The 20,848-nt window shown below is 38.2% G+C and overlaps 1 long non-coding RNA gene across 1 annotated transcript in view; it reads right to left on the bottom strand.

Moving 5' to 3' along the window:
• The window catches only part of LOC136177436 (uncharacterized), a 96,005-nt gene that overhangs the window by 55,496 nt on the left and 19,661 nt on the right, over positions 1-20,848 (bottom strand). The window lies entirely within an intron of this gene.

A 20,848-nucleotide genomic window follows, 5' to 3' on the forward strand; every position in this document is an offset into this window, starting at 1 on the left:
ATTAAATACAATGCATGAATCAACAAATATCTTCTTGCCAATAACTCAAAAAAAAATTTTGGGGGGCATTTTACGTAATAGCACGTTGAGCTTGTGCGATCATTACGTTAACCGAGATTCCTCAGATTATTCCAACACTACATGAATGCAGGGTTACAGCCTCCGGTCTTGAAAAATGAAACCAATGCTGAAGTGCAAAATCCTGCAGTTCGTCGAGTGTCCACTTGCGGCTGACTCAAAAAAAATTTTAAACATTTTCGTTTCGGTTATATGAACGATACATGTTATAGTAAGGCGCGTAGCTGATATGATTGACAAGTGGGCGCGATGTAACAGTTAGTGAAGAGGCATAAAACCCGCCTCAGCCCCAGCTCTTAGCCTGTGGTTAGGTTGACTGAAACTGCTGCTGATGAGCCCCAGGAACTCCCTGCCATAACAGATAGCTGACATCACTCAGGCTTCCTCCATTAATATTTACAGTCTATGGTTACAGGCCATTGGTAACATCATCATTATGTGAGTTTGAAATAATGATGTCATTATATTGGTTAATATTCACCAACATAATGACATGGATAGATTTAAATTAAAGGCAAACCACAAAAAGGATCTGCTAAAGATGAACCTCAATTATCAGAGAAACAAGAAATTCTGAATATATTCCCTACAAATCTGTTCCATCATTCCTCAATGACATACTGCAGTTAGATGAGTTTGTTTGCTTTACAGATTAGACCACATAATTCATATGAAACACACGAGTCCACATCTGAGTGTTTTGAGAATCAGTCTGAGATGCTGTTCTAAAACACTCCCCGAGATGCACACAAAACAACCAAACTACGGCAACAAGTCTACACCCTGAAGGCGCCACAAGCAAAACAGAAACTATGGAACCAAAAACGAGGAAAAAGTTGACAATAGGGTGTTCTTCCTCAGGCAGGGTGCATAAGAACATACACATAGGAAAATCAATAGACTTCCTGAACACACTGTTTGCATAGACTATAGTTAGTTACAGCATCAACTTTAACAGGGCAATCAGGATATTCCTCAATGTAGCTCTGTGAACAAACAAAATCTATTCAGTGCAAAACAAATAGCCTGTAGGATTTTGTTTATATAGAGTTTTGTTCAGAAAGCTCTTTTTTAAGGATGGAAAATATCTCATTCCATCCTTTAAAAAGCTCCCAGAGAGCGGCTCCAGTTAACTACAAACTATTCCATCACAATCAGCCCCATACAAACAGACAGGGGCCGTGAATAGAGGAGAAAACTGCAGCGATTGTATTACACTCTGAGTGCTGAGACATGATGGAAATCCCACGCTGAAGTGTTCCACAATCAAATTCATCCTGTTGCTCTAGAACAGTAACTTCAGTAATGGAGAATCAGTTTGATGCATGATGCCGCACACTCAGTCGTATCGACATCTTTGCCAGATTTCTTCATTGTCGGAGGAGTTTCAGGAGGAATGATTTCAGCTCCTTTCTTTGATTGCTCACTTCTTTGTTGCTGGACTGAATGGCCTTCATTAGGCTGATCAATGCTGCTGTTAATGACGACATAGTTAATGTGTCGTCAGGTGATTGTTCTTCTTTCTGAGTCAATAAATTGGATGTGCGTTTGATGCCGTTGCAAGCTAATTCTCCTGAAACAGAGGGCTTGCCTCTCTGCTGATTGCCTCCTCTGTCTCATCACAGGGGAATTAGGAGACTTTCAACTCCTCTGGATGATTAATTAAAGAGATTGACATGTCAATCATCTGTAAACTCGAACGTCAGGCTTTCAGTTTTTCTTGGTTTTTCTGCTTTCAGTGCTCAAATCAAAGCTTTTCACAGTTCGGCGGTAAGAACATCCCTCGTTTACGAGCTTTGTTGGTGTTCAGTGAGGGGATTTTCTATCGGAGAACAGCTGTTATCTGTGCACCTGCCTCAGCTGTGGATGTTATCTCTGAAAAACCTTACTCCACCACAGGCAGATTCCTGCAAAGGTCGACTAAAGGAGGACTGCTTAGTGCAAAAAAAGAGAGATTTGATGCTCTGAGAGGAGGAGCGTTTATCCATGATGTCACTGTTTCTCAAGAAAGCCTGTGTATTTCTTTACCTCATGCGTAATATAATGCCCACACACACACACACACACACATTCTCGGTCAGTGTCAGTTGTAAATAATTGAGCAGCAGGAACAAGAACAAGTCAAGGTCTGTGTGTGGATGAATTGATTGAATAAAGGCCTGGGTGTAAAGAATTCGGTTCCCAACTTTATTATTATGCATTAAAGTGAACTATGACTTTTTTTTTATCTAAAAATAACAGCCAAGACTGTAAGGGACAAAAAAAAATTCTTACTCAGCAGAAAAGTTTGATTGAACAGGAGATGGAAAAGTTTCAAGGTGGACGCTTTGCTAGATGTTTATAAAATACACTCAAAATGAATCTGGAATATTTCTTTACTTGCTGCGTCTGTGTACTTGTAGCAAACCTTTAGTTTGAATATTTAAAGGCTATACTTTAAATATATACTTTTATACTTTTTTTTTAAATGTAGTTTTGGGTATTGTAGACTTAATTAAACACTTTTTTAAAAAGAGAAAACGGGTGTTTTTTGGGGTACTACTTTCTTTGATGGGTTTACACACACATGGTGTGAAATCTCACACTAGCAGGATAGTGTTTCTCACACAGCCTGTAACTGCATGCTCTGTGATGCTATGTCTGCCTCACTTTTTGTATCTCTTTTGTATTTTTCTTACATTCTTCTCACTAATAAAAAAACTATCTAAAAATGAAAAGGAGTTTTCCTGTAGAAACTGAATTCAAAGGGGTATATTATTTCATTTCATTGTCCATTCCCTCCGTAGTGGATTATAAATGCAGTGCAATAACATAACATCACATTTAGATATTTCCACAAAGCTTCAGTGAAATTCAATAGCAGGAAACATTTCCCTCAGACGTCAACAACATAAGTGGTAAACACCGAGCTATTAGTGTTATTCTTTTAAAATAAAATAAAACGGAAGGCTATCTCTCTTTATTTCCCATTTCACACTAAATGGAGGACAATCACAGGGAGAGAAAAAAATCCATTAGAGGAGAGGCAAAGATTTGAAAGTCTCTCTGCTAAAAGGAGGATGCTCGATAGACTATTATATCATTTCAATAATACAACTACGCTGTATTGTTGCATTCCAGCACACACTGCAGTCTGAGGTGCTTCACACAGAGAGGAAACCGAGGACTGCGGTGGAGGGATTATAGAGCATATGTGATTAGGTCTGTGACTGGTTCGCTGGCCTGTGTCCTCCCTGCATTGTCAGAGTCATGTGACAGAGCTATACAGTACATTAACAGGGGGAAAGTTAGGATACGCAGCACAAGGAGCAGCAGCACCATCTGGGAGGCTAATCAGGAGGTGAAGGTCACTGTGGTTAGTGTACTCCCTGAAGATCAAGGGCAAAGGGAAAGTGAGATGGGTGTTATCTATAGACTCTTATCTTACCTGCAGAGAATGTGAATAGTATACAAGCAGGTTTGTTAGATTATGGTTATATATTCAAAGAACAAGTTGGGCTCTAACATAATAACATAATACAAGAAATATAATCACACAATTACTGTTTTGATGTACAGGTACCAGTTTTATATTTGCAAAACAGAAGCAGCAAACCCCTATTTTAAAGAAGGTAGTCTAAAATGAGCCATTTTCTTAATCAGCCAATCTATCAGGTCAAGCTCAATAACTTCAGTTTTGTCAAAGGAAAGTACGAGGCAATGTCTCGTCATCCCAGTCTTAATGTCAATAAAACATTTTAAGTTCAGTTAACTGAATGGTTTCATCTGGTTTCATTGATTGACATAACTGACTATACCTGATTGTATTCCCTAGAGGGATTATATAAAAAGGTAAACAGAATCGGTCCGAGCAGTGAACCTTGTGGAACACCACAACTAACTTCAGGTTACATATCGGACTAATTAATAATATGTACAAAATTAGATTCATTCAAATTAATATTTAAGTTTATAGTTGGCCCTGTAAGCTGTTCAATGTTACTGACTTTAACTACAACACAGAGTCCCACCCTCTTCAGAAGTTATAGAATTACTGCTTAAATTTGATGTTTAAATTAGGACGGCTGAATTATACATAATCTGATGCATTTTTTTTGCCTCTCTGAAACCAATTCTGATATCGTGACTTAAGTATTTGCTACGATTGGGTACTAGAGTGATAAAGAAAATATACAGATAAGTGGTGGACTACCACTCTGTTAGCAGGACAATTGTAATGTTTGCCATCTTCCATTGTTATTTACCTGAAATCAGTTCTTATTTGCAGCTCTAAAGCAGTAGTTGATATTGGCAACCATTATAGATGATACTGCTGTGTTCAGAAAGAGGAAACAAGTTGATTTTGGGGAGCTCAATGAATTATGGATAAGTGCATGACTGATATATGTGCTGATACTAAATTCCTCCATATGGTATTGTTGTCAGAAAATATCTGGGCTGAGTACTTGGATGGGGGGGGAGACTATTGTCAGTGTGACACTGCTTCCATCATAAAGAACGTTAAGAAAGTACTTAGGAGTGTACATTGGCAAAGAGCTGGAATGCGCTAAAAACACATAAATTCTGTACAAGAAGGCTTTTCAGGACGTTCTTCAAAATGTGATGAACAACCCCTATGATGTTTTTTTTTTACATTTATGGGGGCCAGTGGAGGAAAGTTAATCCCAAAGGTTTACAGAACAATCTGTAAAGCCAGTGACCTTTTGGAGTTTAGGTTGGACTCTGGCAGCCGTCTCACAGGGGAGGGTGCCGTCAAAGCTACATCTCATTTTGGACAGTGTCTCCCACCAGCTCCATAACGTGCCCTTTCAAGCACAGGAGTCTATTCAGCATTAGACTTATTACACTGAGATACACCACAGAGATCCACAGGGAGTCATTTCTGCCTGTGGCCGTCAGACATTTGAAATACTCCCTCAGAATCTCAGACATGTTGAGCCAATAGTGTGTAAGTGATTATTTCATCTGTCAGCAGCAACAAGCCACTATGTTTTTAGTTTTATAGTCAAAACTGTGCTCTGCTGACTATAATTTTGTATGCAATATTCAAAATGTGCGGTACTCTTATGCTACTGTAATACTTATATTTCTCATATATATTGGAATATCTCTTTAATAATGTTTTTGCTTTATCTGAATTTTCTCATTAAAGCGTGGGAAATTTAGCTTACTTTACTTAAAACTGATAAATGTCTTGGACTCTATTATGTGATGTGTTGGTTTATGTACTGGATCTTATGTAAACTGGTTGGAAGTGATGAACTAAGATGAAGTAAATGTATTTGTTTGATTTTATTGAGCTGGGCTGTGTTGGTATTGGTTGTATCTTACCTCTTGGGAGTGTTATTATTTGGGGGTGGGTTCATTTCAAAGGTGCTGTTGTGATGTTGGCTGAAAGACATACTGGAGTATTTGATTGACTCTCAGCCAATGTGTCAGAATGATTGCATGTGTGATGGGTTTTGTAAATTACCAGACACGGAAATAAAATGCATTCATTCATTCATATACTATTTCCAAGGTCCAGTTTTGAACTTAATGAATTGTAGAAGGATGACATTCATTTAAATGTATCTTTTCTATTCCCCCTTTTGTATAGCTTTTATGTAAAACAGTATAGTGCGTATGTTTCTTTCCTGTCCATTTCCTACTCTTAAAATGTAGCTACGCTTATTACTTTCTCTAAAACCATTATGCAACTACAACATGAACCAATTCCTCCCAATGTATCAATGAAAACTGTCAGACTTTGAATTATTTATGAAAAATCTCTGGAGTTATTTATGATTCTTTACGATGAAGGTTGAATGATTCTTAAGGTTCATGTAAGGGTTAGTAAAGAAAACACACTGAATAAACATGAAAATGATGATGATAATAGTTGATTTCTTACATGAAGCATCAATGCATACACACAAATACAGGCCAACAAATGTTTACACTAAATACTGGCAATGACTTGAATTGTACGTTCTAGCTAAATATGCCTATCACTTATAACTTTATAAGCCATGTTACAGAGGTGACATTAAAAAGTGGGATGTACCCCATAATATTCAGCTTTACTAGCTTCAAGCTATACCCAACATTAGTTTGCAACTAAAAACACAATAGTAAAGGCTTGTGGCTGGAGTCTTTTTTAAATCCTATTTTTTACCATATACGTACTACAGGTTACCTAGCTAAGTTAGCCAAATGATATTTGGAGCTGGAAACTATTAATCAGCAATTAGTGCTAGCTTAAAGTTAGCCTCAGCAGCCATTTAACTGATATCTTACAAAATGAAACAAGAGCATAATTTAGCTTTGTCCTACTTAATAGATGCAGAAACAGCAAATATAGAAAATAAAAGCCCAAACGGACTAAGAGGTGTTATTACTTTTCAAAGTTCAATAATGTTTGGTTTGTAAACTTAGCTGTTCATCTCGTACTGTACAGAGTACTAGAATCAGAAATGTGATAAATGCACCAAGGTTCATTACTGAGTCAGGTTTCCGCTGTTCTTTACTTCTCTGTCTTATTAAATAAGATGTTTGACGATGGAGAATTAAAAGATCTCAAAGTCATGGCTTTGCCTGTGCTGCTGAAGAATAGAGCGACAGCTGGAGGCGATGCTAATGACCACGTCTGAGAGGACTCCCGGGATCTGCCCATGCCACCCGCACGCTGATTTAAAAAATCTGGTTAATAAGAAGCCCGGGAACACTCATTTGCATTATGATGAAAATTTTCTTTTCTTACAACAGCATTGTGTAATTATTTTGCTTTTTTCCCCCCCCTATCTTTCACGCTTTTCACATGAATCTGACAGCCGATGTTCTAATCTAAGCCCCTCTAAAGGACTAATTTGATTTGATAGGCCGCCGAGCGAGAAGGCATGCTGTGTGCACGCGAAGGAGCCCTCCGTCTCCCTGTAATGAATTAAGCTGTACATTATACACAGGGGCCCAGACACTGCTTTAGCCTCAGATGTGCACTCGCACTGGATCTCCAGTCAGCCATGACTAATTACAACAGACTTGTGCTTGTCTTCATTCTCAGTCCAGGCAGGTGTTAAGTCCACTGAGCCAAGTGCAGGTCCGCTCAATACCCAAACTGTTCTATCTGTCTTATTTTGAAGTTTTCAGAGACAGCTCAGGACCTCAGACGCTGGCTCTTAACACGATCCGACCTCCACGTATTGGAGTAAATGTTAATCACAATTCTGGACGGAACAATTAAAAATATAAAAATCCATGCTTATATTCCCAGACATACAGCTGTATGGGGCGCCGGTTGCCTAGTGGTTAATGTGGCCATCCCATGTACAAAGTCTGTAGTCCTCCAAGCGGGCAGCAAGGGTTCAAATCTGACCAGTGGCTCCTTCCCATATGTCATTCCCCACTCTCTCTCTCTCTAGCTGATTTCTGACGCTATACGCTGTGCTATCTCGAAATAAAGGCATAAAAACCCCAAAAATAAAACTTGCTGTATCATCATGCTGCACCTTATTGCAACACACATTATGTTTCATGTAAAGCAGTGACCTCTAGTGGCCATAGCAAAACTGACAGGAGCAAAGGAGGAAGTCAGGAGACTTAATGTAAAGAGCAGGAATAAGGAGGACGGATGGGTAGATCAAGACTAATGAGATGTTCATGTTAATTTTAAGGGAACACTTGAATGACTTTACCTTAAATGCAAGAGTTGACTTGCATTAAGAACTGAATTTTCTAAAGTTATTTTAGAACTTGTGCAAATATTTGGACCTGATCTAATATCATTTTAAAACCTACCCAAATAAAACTGCTTTGTTGAATGTGTTACTGTGGAGAACTGACGCTGCACCTGTCAGCTGTACATCGGTAACATCATGTCCCTCACAGTGGGACAGTTTACCTGTTGGCTGAAGCCATGGTGTAAATAGGGTGCGAGGATGCTTGACCAACAACAGAGTCCAATGCAACGAGACTTTTTGCTTCAACATCGATGCGACGTGTAAATGGGGCGTAATCTCGGTATAAAATCATATGCAGAGAGAAAGAACATGCTGACGAGCAGAAACATTATGTGGCAGTTTCATTATGCACACGAAAATTGCTTGCACTCAAATTCCAGGATATAAAAGTTTCCCTTTTTTTTTTTTTACATTCTACCTTTTGTCAATCACTTTTCTGATCCCCTGTGAAGCACTAGGAACTATAATATAAATAAATAAAGTTTAATTGACAGATTGATAAACATCACTATGATGTTTTTATGCCAACAGAACCTGTAAATTCCATAAAGAGCCACATTTCAGCTGGGCTCACTTCCTGTGTCACCTTTAAAGAAACTCATCTGTCATCAACTGGAGATGTTCTAAACACTTGCTGGGTTGAAAGAAATACCCTCTAAATCCAGGTTAGTGTTATAGTCTGGCACCAGTAGGCAGACTTTTTCGTAACCAGCATCAGTAGATCTAGAGTCAATCTCAGGACCAAAAATAGCTAAACATCCCGGAGGAACAATCCCAGCACAGGACGGCCTGATGAAGTCTCTTTAATGGTCTGTATATTCACACAAAGAGCCATTACTAGGATTCAATCGATGCAATGACATACATTATTGTGAGCCTCCCTCCTCTCAAATATCTCACTCGTTCTGTAGAGCCTCGCCCAGCTCTCCTGATACACGAGGCTTTCACCACGTTTTCCTCATGTGAATGATCTAGCAATGAGCTGCACATTGATTAGTTTCTGCAGCATTTAGGCTTTACAGCCTCTTAATGTACTGAACGGGAGGAAATAACCACCAGCAGAGACAGATTCTGTGCCGTGCCTTGCATACTAACTGTGTCCATATAGAGTGATTTCAACATGCTGGATTACTCTGTACTACACTACTCAAGGGTGAGGGGTGGGGGAGGGGGGGGATGAAGAAGATGGCTGTACTACTTCATGGGCAGATTATACTTTTGCTTGATTTATTAAAATAATTAATTTTATTTTGAAAACAATTTACTCTATTTGAATTGTCTATACTTCTTTACATTATGGGGACATTTTTTTCCTCTGGAGCATTTTTAGGATAAACTTATTTTATATCCTAGCAAAATAAAATATTTACAATTTGTATGAATGGTAAATCGATTTTTTATTAAACACTGTTAACAACAGATATCTTTAACAAGTAGCTAGTAATTGTTATTGCTCTATTGAATGTATTATTCATCAAAGTGATCAGAAGAAACAATGAGTGAGATGTGTAGAATAAAAGAGATCTGACTCACTTAAGTACAATACCGCCATCTAGTGACTACAGAGTGATATCACAAGCATGAAATCTGGTTTCCACGACGCAGTGTTATCCTTTATGTCATGTGGATGGACTTCTGGACGGGGTTGCAAACTTGATTTTAGGATTTTAATTTTTTTAACAAATGCCAAACGTAGCTCAACAAGAGAAAGACTATGGTTAATATGTAGGGGGAAAAAACACATTTCATTAGTCTTCATGATTTACACATAGGTAGGTAGAGGTGTTCACAGAAGATACTTTTGGTGTAGCCTCCAGTTTAAAAATAAAGACAAATAAATCAGATTTTTAAGATTTAATTCAATCCATTGTTGGCTGAGGCTCGTGTTATATTTTTAGACCTAATAAAATAACTACCATTTCCCAAGAATGCACTAATTGATCTACCAACTGAGCTTTGCTTCCCCCTACTGGACAATTGTGGTAATACAATTAAATGCTGTTTGCACAATTACAAATTGTTTTTAATGAACGTAATTTGTCTTTAGGCTCCATGTAATTTGTCTTTTTCTTTAATAAATGATTTTCAGCTGAGTTCTCTTTTCTTTGGCACAAAACAAACGGAACTTTTAGAGCAATGAGCTAAAACTGTGCGATAACTTATATCACCACGACATTGATATAAAGCAGAGAAACATTTATCACGGAACAGGCAGCAGATCAAAGAGTCTTTTTTGATGTGTCCACACTTTGAGCTCAAACAGCAGATATTAATAAGAGGAATTTAAAACCAGCCAGCATTTAAAAAAGAGCCCGAGGCTCTACAGTGACCTCACATCAGCTCGTTCATTAACGTCAACCCATTTCAATGATCACAACAAGTACTGGTGTATCAGGGATTTTACTGTGAAGGAGTGTGTGTTATTTCAGGAAAATGTTTCTTATTTATTTGGTACTTCTTTCCGTTTGAACAAGAAACACATCGCAGTTTGATTTGATGAACTTTACAGCTTTGACTGTTGATGCGGCTCCCGTTGAGTTTCTGCTTTATTGGATACGATTAACTTGAGTTAAATTTTTATTAAAGTTAGCTTAGGTTTATGTGACGAAAACGTATTAAGTTTTTTTTTCAATTTGAATAAGGACACCAACACTTTACCCTGCAAGAAAGTCTAGTTCCGTTTTATTCAGGATAATCGCCATAAAGTTACAATCTTTTTCGAAACACTCATTTAAATCCAGTGTCGTCTCTAATTATAACTATGAAAATATTACAACTGATTAACCCGTAAACACACCACTAAGAAAATCATTTTTTTTAAGGCTACTTGGGCCTTGACCCGACACTAAACTCTGCAGACAGGATGTGAGTATCTTATAATGGGTAATATAATCAAATATCGTCTTATTTCAAAAAACAGCATGTGCGGAATGATGTTGTCTAATTCGATTAATTAACGACGATCAAAGTTTCCATTTTTGCTACAGATGAAAAATAATGTAAAATAATAATAATAAAAGTGTATTTAAGTTAACTCGATGTGTTGCTGTGATGTGTAAAGACGACCTTCAGCTGGCGACATTTAACGAGTAAAGTTTGAAGAGTTCTCTGTTTCCTTTCATGCAACTTCTGAGACAGAATCAGAGTTTATTTAAGCTTCACAATAACGCTGCATGGTCATTAACATGTGCAAAACAATGTCAAATACATCAAATAGAATAGGCTCCTTAAACAAAGTGTGGGTCTGTGTTTCCCTGACTTTAGGCTACATTCAAATATGAGCGTGTTTTCCTCGGAGAAACTAGGTCTCAAAAAGCTTCTTTCAAATATAAATCTCGGACTAAAGCTCAACTTCTCGTCAGTTTTCATTGATGGATAATGTTAAGGACACAGTTATTAAGTAGAAAAAGCACTGATGAAATGTAAAATACGTTTACTTTGGGAATCTAAATGTTGTGCCGGTTTACACATAGGGCGTATAATGCTTAAAGGCTTTATCCTGATATAACAGCTTGCTTGTTCAGTTTTTATCTGAAATATTGTATGTTTATTACAAGTCAAATTGTTTATTTTATTTTTTTGAAGAAAAAGAAAGTCAGCAATATTTTTTAAAGTTTTTTTAGAGTTTAGGTAGCCTAAAAGATTATTTCATATTTCTAACATGTTTCTATTTTTATGACCTGTAGCCTAACTTAGGCTAACTATCACTAAAAAAAAAAGAAAAAAATTCTACAGGCTCGACGTGTATAATACTATTTCTAGTGTATTTGTCTGACTCTGATAATCTGACGCAGTCAACACGTTGGTCACGTATAAAAAATGTACAAAAATTAAATATAAACTCCCAGAACACGGCAACATTTAAATTGTAACGTTATAGTAAATATTAACAAACAAATGAAAGGCTCTGTTACTGAAAGTCTGGCCGCTATTATATCTCCTAAACAATGATTTATGTTTAAGATATCCTATATTTTGTTAGTCAGTAACTGCACGTGGCCTATCTTAATGATTTTTATTTTTGCCTAAATTATTCATTTACCGTTTTTTTTTTTAGTTTTTTTTTTTTTTTTAAATTTGGCACGCATGGAAACACGTCCGTATTAAGACATTTGACACTCAATGAGTTCGTTAGGTCGAGACCTTTAACGTTACTTGTTTTGTCCGCTTCAGGATTTTCTAAGTAATTGTGAAGAGGATGCTCTTGTTGGCCGCCGCGTCACACAGTGATTAGGAGATAAATCCGCGTCACCTCGTCGGGTCGGAGTGGGGCTCTCGTTGGGAGTAAGGCGGAGGACTTGCGTGACAAGAGGAGTGAAAACACGAGTTTGTGTGGAAATCTGTCCCGCAGGCAAACATGAAAGTGGACTCTTTCATCTTCGCTCGCCCTGCCCCTTTGCATGTATGTTTAATCATATGAGATGGCCCTCAGACTCCGCGGAGACTCAAAATAGGGCGACCCCCCCCCATGTTAATGACTGAGCAGAAGAAGACATATAAAACATTTCTTTAAAGTCAATAAAAAGGGAAAACACAAGATGGTCAAGTTATAGGCCAAAATAATGATCAGTCATTTTATATCAGTGTATTATGAGTTAATCTACTCAAGCTTTTCTACATTTTAACAATAAATAACATATCCAAACTGGATATTAGAAAGATTAGGCACTAATAAGTTTAATTTAGCAGATGTAGAGGGAAGAAGAGGAGGATGTCCACAGGCTGGCATCCTCTAATAGCCCGTGTACTCCCAGCCCTCCTCCAGGGCCATGATTTATTGAAAATATGGACCCTGTGTATAAGCTAATATGACAGAAGTGCTTTGACCTCGGGGGGCGGTGCACTCTCTCCTCCACAGTCAGCTGCTACCTAGAGTGTGTGTGCTCTGCTTCTTTCTCACGCGATTCCTCGAGTTGAGACTAGATGTCCATCTTCCTTTTCGCTTGTCGTATTTATTTATTTTGAAGAATTTCAATGGAAAATCTAAACTTGGAGGTTCGGGGGTCAAATAGAGTGCACTAAGGAGGGCATATTTTCTTTGGCATCAAAAGCCTTTAAAGTTTGTAATTCAACAACTTGTTTTCTTACAGTCATCAAATTCACACAGCAGTCATCTCATCTCGTGCAAAAAACTGCAGGACCTCTGGTGTCCTCGTGAGGCTGGCTCCAAAAGCCCCAGAAGTCCCATACACACTCATGTTTAAATGGCTGTTTCAATAGGAGAAATCATGTTTACAAGCCTGATAAAGCGGTTTTGGGTTGGAAAAATTAAGTACAGCACGCACTGTTACAGGGGGTGGATTGTCTTTTTAAATGATCAGTTTTGATTTTCATCAAGGATTAGCATTATGCTTAATTCAGGGCTTAATGGCTGTTTGTAGGGAGGCTCCACCTCTTTAACTGTTTCTAGGTTGAGACAGTATTTCCAATATGGTGACGCTTAATGTTGGGCTTCAAAACTGCACTTCAGAAACCAGTCGGTGACATCACTGAGACGACGTCCATGTTTTATATCGTCTATGTTTACAACTCATGACATTTGTTTTATTTCACATGGTTATAATTTGAGTATGTCTTAAGCAGGAACCTCAAAAACAACGTATTCAAACAGCATATCTGATGGCATGCTAATATTCCTAGCTAATCTTACTGTGAGCTAATGTAACGATTTGCTTCAGAAAGTTTATAGAGCTTCCTTTTATCGGCTTTCGCAAATGCTAATGTTTGCAAGTTTATAGCTAATATAACTTGTAGAGAACATAACCATTAGCTTGTGATTTTTCTCATCATTTTACACCTTTCATGACATATTGAGTAACACTTCAAAATGGTCATGTAAACCTGGAAGCAACTGAATGCTAACAACAGCTGCTGTCTTACAGAGGCTAATGACTTATCATTAACATCTACAATATAATTTAATCTGAGCATTCTGAACTACTTTATCGATCAAGAACTGAATAGAGAACATCTGGAAATATTTAGGCGTTCAACAACATAATTGGACTCCAGACCGTTCAGTCACAACAGTTCTTATTCAAATGATCAGCGAGCATTAGCGTGAGCTATGATTTCACACCTTCCGCATTGATAGACTATCAAACCCCAGGTCTGCTGGCAGCTGATGTGTTATGGTGGCTAACCATCACATGCAACTTATCTTGAGGTATCTTTCTCACTGTTATGATTGTATCGTTCCTTAATTGAGAAGGAGCTGAAAAGTAGAAGAAGATAGTAAAATGCGACCAGATTTCAGCGTTAACAAATTAGTAGTTTCCATTACCGTGAGATGTCTACTATCACCATGACACTATGATTTCAAATCTTGTGTGAAATTACCACACAGTAATATTAGCTAGGACGAGGTTGAATGCTAACTTACTGTTTAACAGTAGGTGATGATTCTCGTGGTTAGGGCTTGAAACAGGCGGCCCAAGCTCAATCTATCCTGTCTTTACAATAAAGGCATCAAAAGCCCAAAGATTTAAATCTACAAAAAAATTGAAATCCCAAGGTAAAGGCCTGATATTCTTCCAAACTTCGCTTTTACATCGCCTCATTTGCAGATCGCTCAGAAAGCAGTGAAACTCTAGATAGACAGACACCTTACAAGTTTCAAATTCCACATTTAACGGCATTTAAGCTTCCCATCCTGAAGGAGCAGCAGAGTATATGGCTGCTGTGCGAATTATCATTTAGCTGAATCTCAAGAATCAAGTGCTTTGTTAACACTTGACCCCCCCCCCCCCCCCCCCCCCAAGTTCCTGGCACAGCTAAAGACATTATTAGTCTGACAGGGAGGCTGATGAGTTCTCATTGATCTCATCCCCGATAAGCCTCAGTATTTGTGCAGGGGCCTGTAATCCATCAGAAGTGCCTCCTTCTTTCCCAGTCCACAGGGATGAGGCCTGTTTCCTGTGGAGGTATATTGTACCTGCACTTATGTGATTAACCCTGGTTACTTTAACGTGCGTGGGAAAGAGACAGTCATTGTTAAGTTGACATTTGCACTTTTTCTTATGATCAAACCTCAGTTACCTCTTTAAAAATGGGTTAAATTGGTATTTGTCTAGTTATTAAAGGGGGCAATCGTGTCCCATGTTTCTAGTTTCTGAAATGAAGCACGATTTTTCCAGCTTCCAAAGTAAAAATGTTGTCTTTCAGTCACAAAAGAAGGGGTGGGGATGTGTAGCATTAGCCCATAATGTGGTTAAAATATCATGCCTGCTCCTCCTTTGTGCTGAACTGACAAGCTGGCTCTAACAGGGGTTAATTTGCCGTTCAAGGGTTAAACAAACGGGCATTAGTAGTTTACTCCCGCTCAGGCTGTAAAGCTTTTGCTTTCGAGGCTTTGCAGATAAAAATTCAAACCAAAAACAACAAGGTTATTATTTTTGCTAACAGGCCTTTGTGCCAGGCTGCGGGAGGCTTTTGCAATAAACTAAACAGCTCCCAGAATGCCTTTTGGTTTCGCCCCCAAATGAGCGAGAGGGGCTCTGGGTGCAGTAAGGTGAGGGCTAATAGGGATTAGGCAGGAGAAGTATGTGTCAGTTTCGATGCTTGTAATCTGGAGTGTTCCTTTTTGGAGTTTGTGCGCAGGTATAAAACGCAGATTAAGAAGCATTTCTGATAAGTGACAGCGGGAGCCTGGAGGTCTGTTTTCATGCAGGGCTCGACGCTGACCTATTTGACTTGAGCTGCCAGCGGAACAGCACGTTTCAAATCTCAGCTGATGGGAATTCATTTGGCTTCTTGAATGAGGAAAAATTAAGGGGGTTTGTGGTGATTTGAAAAGAAAACAGAGACAGCGAGTAGAGGTTGCAGGGGAGCTTTAAATCAGACAGATTGGTCAAAAGCTTGGTGCTCGATGTGGCATAAAGGGGCCTTCTGGTTGACTGCCTCTGTTCAGGCCGGTCTAAGATGTCTGGACCTCCCTGACCTCATATACACTATTGCATTGTGGGCCGTGCTTTAACCTCAACAGCTTGCATCGCTGCAGAGGCCCATTATAGAGGCAGTAATGATGTTGAGGATTCCCCTGGCAGACTATGATTATTAATACAGAGATTCCCATCCTGCAGGAAGACAAACACACACACACACACACACACATTGGTAATGATACTGGATTAGAATCCCATCTGGATTATGTTCACAATGGTTTTACTATGGATGAGCCATCATCGGGGAATCAGTGTAATCGGCAGGATGGGCGGGGAGCAGATTTTCTGTCATGCACATTCTTCTGTGCAGGTTCGCAGATCCAATGAACATTTCTTAATGCATATAAATAACAGTTAATAATCCAGGGTCAGAAAAAAAAAAATGACAGCCGTGCTGCTTTAAGTTATTTTCCCTCCACATTTCTACAAACTTTTAACTTACACCACTCTGCATTTCAGATGAATATATTGCACTTTTGACTTTAGAACCACTTTACAAATATGATGCTAAATCAAAAACAAATAATAACCAGGCTAAATAATGATATAAACTGCCTCCCAACCGGCTACAACATTAAGATGCTGCTTACAGGCCCAGTAAAGCCATTACAGTGATTTAATTCACAATGACACCTAATGACTGCTGTTATTGAAAATAAAAATGGAGTGCATTTTTTCATTTATATTGCACATATGGACAACTTGTATTGAAGAATTTCTTAATTTTGAAGGTTTGCAACTTAAACTTTAGCAAAGGATTTTCTTTCTTCTTTAAATTGGTCACATGCCTTTAAACAGTTTAAGATTAGAAAACACATTTAGCTAATCCTTCTGTTTTTTTCCGGAATAAATAAATTCATAAATTCCCTGTATGATTGTAATTGTTTGCACATTAAATACTCTAGAAGACGTTGTTATCCCCTGAAGTCAGAAGTGTCAAAGTAAAGCTCTTCAGCACATCGTAGCTCGTAAGGCTCCTTTGTTTTCACGAACCTTAAGATGGTGAACTTCTCCTTTTAGTGCTCCTCAATGAGAGCGGACAGGACAGGAAGTGTTATCTCGCTGTGGCATTAGGTCACTTCTCGCTCGCTTCAAACTGTCACAAAAACATGTCCGTCCACATTATTGTTGGGAGAAGATTATTGGGGGGAAGAAGAAACAGCAGAAGGCCACATTTCTTGTCATTCTGCATCTTTTTTTTTTTTTTTTTTTTTGTAAATGCTGGGACAACTCAACTTTTCAAGCAGTGTGGAAAATGTAGTTTACACAGAAAAGTAGAAAGGGGGAGTAGCAGTAGCGATTGTAAACTTCTGCTCACAGATCATGTGTTTCCACTTCAGATACTTCCACTAAAGCTAAAAAGAAAGCTCACATCAGAATGAGAATGTGAGCCGTACAGATTTCAAAACAAAATCACTACCATCATTGTTAAAAAAAAAAAAATTAAACATTCAGATATTTAGACTTTTTCCCACCAAGCTTTAACTTCTAAATCAAAGAGAGAAGCCAACACTGCTGTAAAACATTCACACAAGAGTCTGTCATTGGTGCAAACGGTCGCTGCTTCATTTTAAAAAAAAGGGACACAAGACGTATTTTTCTCCATCCTGTTCTTCCTCTGTGTGATGGTTCAACATGAACACACAGCCACAGGATCACGGCAGAACAGTTGAAGTGTGCGTCTATGACATTTCTGTATTTCTCTCTTTTCTTCAGAGTATTATCCCCTCTGGAGTGGGCGGGGCTTCATGTAAAAAATCCATGCACCAATGGGGATTCAGCAACATTTCAAACAGGATATGAAGACGGTTGGAGGGTTGTTTGGTTATAAGGTCAATAAAAATCTGAGGAAAGTGCACCAGAACAAGTTTATAGAAACATTTACACAGGCTGATTGTTTAGTGCTCAACACTTTTTAAATATCTATGAAACTTAAATAGTACTTTACTTCATGAGGAATATCAATCAGTTTGTTATTTATCTACTGTATGTCGCGTCAGGATTGGCTGTACTCTTTACATTATCTCCAACAGAGATTAAACATTTATCCGCCAATGAGCAAACATGTCGCAGCAGTGACAGGAAGAGAAACGTCCTTCTAACAGGCAGGACGTTGAGCAGAAGCAGACTCATGATGGACGATCATCTGAAGGGACTTATGATCACATCCAAAGTTATTGAGCGGCTTCATCATCTTAAAGCTCCTGAGGAGATTTGAGCTGCTCATAAAAACAGACTGATGCTTCTGTCTGACCTACAGAAGCAAACAGAAACGTCACTTGTGTTATGTTAATGCTTTTATCTCTTTCTATTGAGTCCAGCTCCTTTTGACTGCTTCTATTGCTTTAATGTTTTCACTGCCTTCAATCTATTTCATGCTTCAGCTAATAACCCCCTCGTATCCATTTGTAATCTTCTTTAATATTTCTCTTTTTACAGCTTCTTGACACTTTTCCTTGTTGATTTATCTTCTTACTCGTTGGTCCTCTCGGTCTCAACCTGTCTGCAAGGTTCCTGTGTAGCCTGAGTTATTATGCTGCCTGAACTCTGATGATGTTTGGGTTCTGATGTTGGTCGGGTTCTTGTTTGTTTGTTTTTACTATCAGAGTTTAAGTTGTTGATTGGTTATCTCATCAGTGGGCTGCTTTGTTGAACCTTGTAAACAGTTTTTTTAAAATGCTATAATAATAAAGTTATTATTATTATCAGAGAGACGACTGATTGTTTTTTTCATGCTGGTTATAAATGCCGTCAGCCCTGCAGTATGGGAAGGTGTGTGGCAGGCAGTTTAAAGCACGCTGCTGAAACGGTGGTGCTAACATTTCTAGACGCCAAAGACTCCTTGAGTTGCTTTTTAGAAATTTAAAATAAAGAAGGATGAACATTTTTGGTCAGAAAAATCGACTTTTCACACGCACAGGACGAGAGAAGCAATGAGACAAGTTATTCCGCTGAATCCACAGGGGGTCAGCAAAATCAGCACAACACCAAGTATCACAGGCGCTTTAATCACAACAATACAAAATGTGTCTTTACCCTGAAGTACATTCTTGAATGCATTTTTCTTACTCCTGGTGTTAGTTTTAAACCTGATTGTTCTACATTTTGTTTAAAAGGTGCAAGAAACCAGTGAGAACAAACATCAGATTAGGATTAGAGTCATTCTGACAATAATAAATCTGAGATTCTTCACCTTCCTGTAAGAGAAAAAGTATCAAGTATGTTCCATACTGTGTTAAATTGTAACATATATTCTAAGTAATAAGTTAAATTACTTCTGCATGACTTAGAGTTGATGTCAAATCCTCTTGTAATTTGTGAATTCATGTACAAATGTCTGTGGAGGTGTTAGCCCACAGCCAGGGAGTATTAGGTTGATAGGCTATTACTTCCAAAGAGGCTTTAACAAAGTCAATTTAGTGGCACAATGGGAACAATTGTGAGCAATTCTCCTGCGCAAACAAACGCTTGTTGTTCTCCGCCTTTCTTAGCTGACGGCCGGTCAGCTGTGCAGATTACTACTCTCCTCTGTTTCCTTTTTTAAAAGAGTCTGTAACGGACATTTCTGCCAGCATTATGTGGTTTCTGTTGTAGGGAGTATAGGGAGAGAGTTGGCTCCATGGAGATTGATCAATATGTAGCCTGAAAACCTGGAATGTTCCCGAGCAGTTGTTCAAGGCTACTTACACATGAAAGTAAGCTTTTCATTGCTCCAATCCTATTACGAGTCCAAACGTAGTGCTGTTTAACTCCACTGTTCACAGCTTCAGAGCTGACTAAATATTTTCCACCTTCAGCGTTAATTAACTCACGCTAAGCTACAACAGGCCATCTACGGCCATTTAAGGCTGCAAAGGCTCTTTTATGGTGTGGAGGGGGGGGGGGGGGGGTACATTTCTTCTCCATGGCTAAGCTACACTTGAGTGTTCATATCAGGCTTTAGGAAGATTTCTTAACCACGCTGAAATGCCTCCGACTCAGCCGCTTAGGCAGTGTGAAAGTGAGACAGGCCTGCTGCTGCAGGGAGAAAGAACATGTTTCACACTACAGAGGCAAGATCATGTTGTGACTGATGAGGCCGCTGGGGATATGGTGCTTAGTATGGAAACGCATGTTTGCAAACAAACAACTCTGAATTAGGATTTCTTTTCCGTGCAATTACAATCTGTCTTCACATTGTTTTCTGTTTCTGCAGTTTGATTATCGGCTCAATTTAAATATAGTTTGTAGAAACAGAGGAGACCTCTTGTGTCATTCAATTCATACTGAAATGTTGATAAATCCTGGAGTACAATGATAGAAAGGAGAACACGCCAAGATTAGAAGATATTTTTGTGGTTTAAAAAAAAAAACATGCTTAGGGCTTTACAAATAAAAGTTAGTGTTTCTATTTATTTTACAATAAAATAAATATTGTTTGTTTTGTTTCCAGTTAAAAAAGGAAGTAGTTGGAAGTAGTTTCCAGCTAGTAAATGAATAAAGTCAATGGCTGTAGATTTAAAGATGTGTACTTTTAAATTATGCGAATTTGAAAAATGATAATAAAAAATAATAATAAACTACTAATTCTCACATGTACAGCTTTTAAATAAATACAATTAATAATCAACTGTAACGGTTTCAATAAGACAAAATAAACATGTGAAGTATCCCGTGGATACACTCGACGGTAATTTGGCCTAAATGTAAAAAAACAAACTGTGATTTTCTAATCAGGAAAAATAAGTCTTCTTTTTAAACGATTAATGCTGTTCAGCTTTTAAATGTATCTGTTTAAATAGATTTAAATTCGCACCAAAAGTACTCTTTTTCAGATCCTAGTGTCCTGAGCAGGCTCGATGTGTAAACTTAGTTTGTATATTTTTTGGCTCTTTAACGTAATTATTTTTAACTTCATGAAGCATCGCAGCGATGATTTAAATATGTTTTCTTCAATGTTTATCGCTTTGTTTTTGTTTTTTTTAATAATTTCCATCCCACCCAACACGCTTCACTTTCCTACACTGAAATATCAAAGTCTCTTGGATAAGAAGCTTCACTTTCATTATAATCAGTTCTCATAAATGCACGTGCAGGTTTATGTTAAATATGAATTTGAACTATGCAGCT

This window comes from Labrus bergylta, chromosome 22, assembly GCF_963930695.1.
Source record: "Labrus bergylta chromosome 22, fLabBer1.1, whole genome shotgun sequence".
Classification (NCBI taxonomy): domain Eukaryota; kingdom Metazoa; phylum Chordata; class Actinopteri; order Labriformes; family Labridae; genus Labrus; species Labrus bergylta.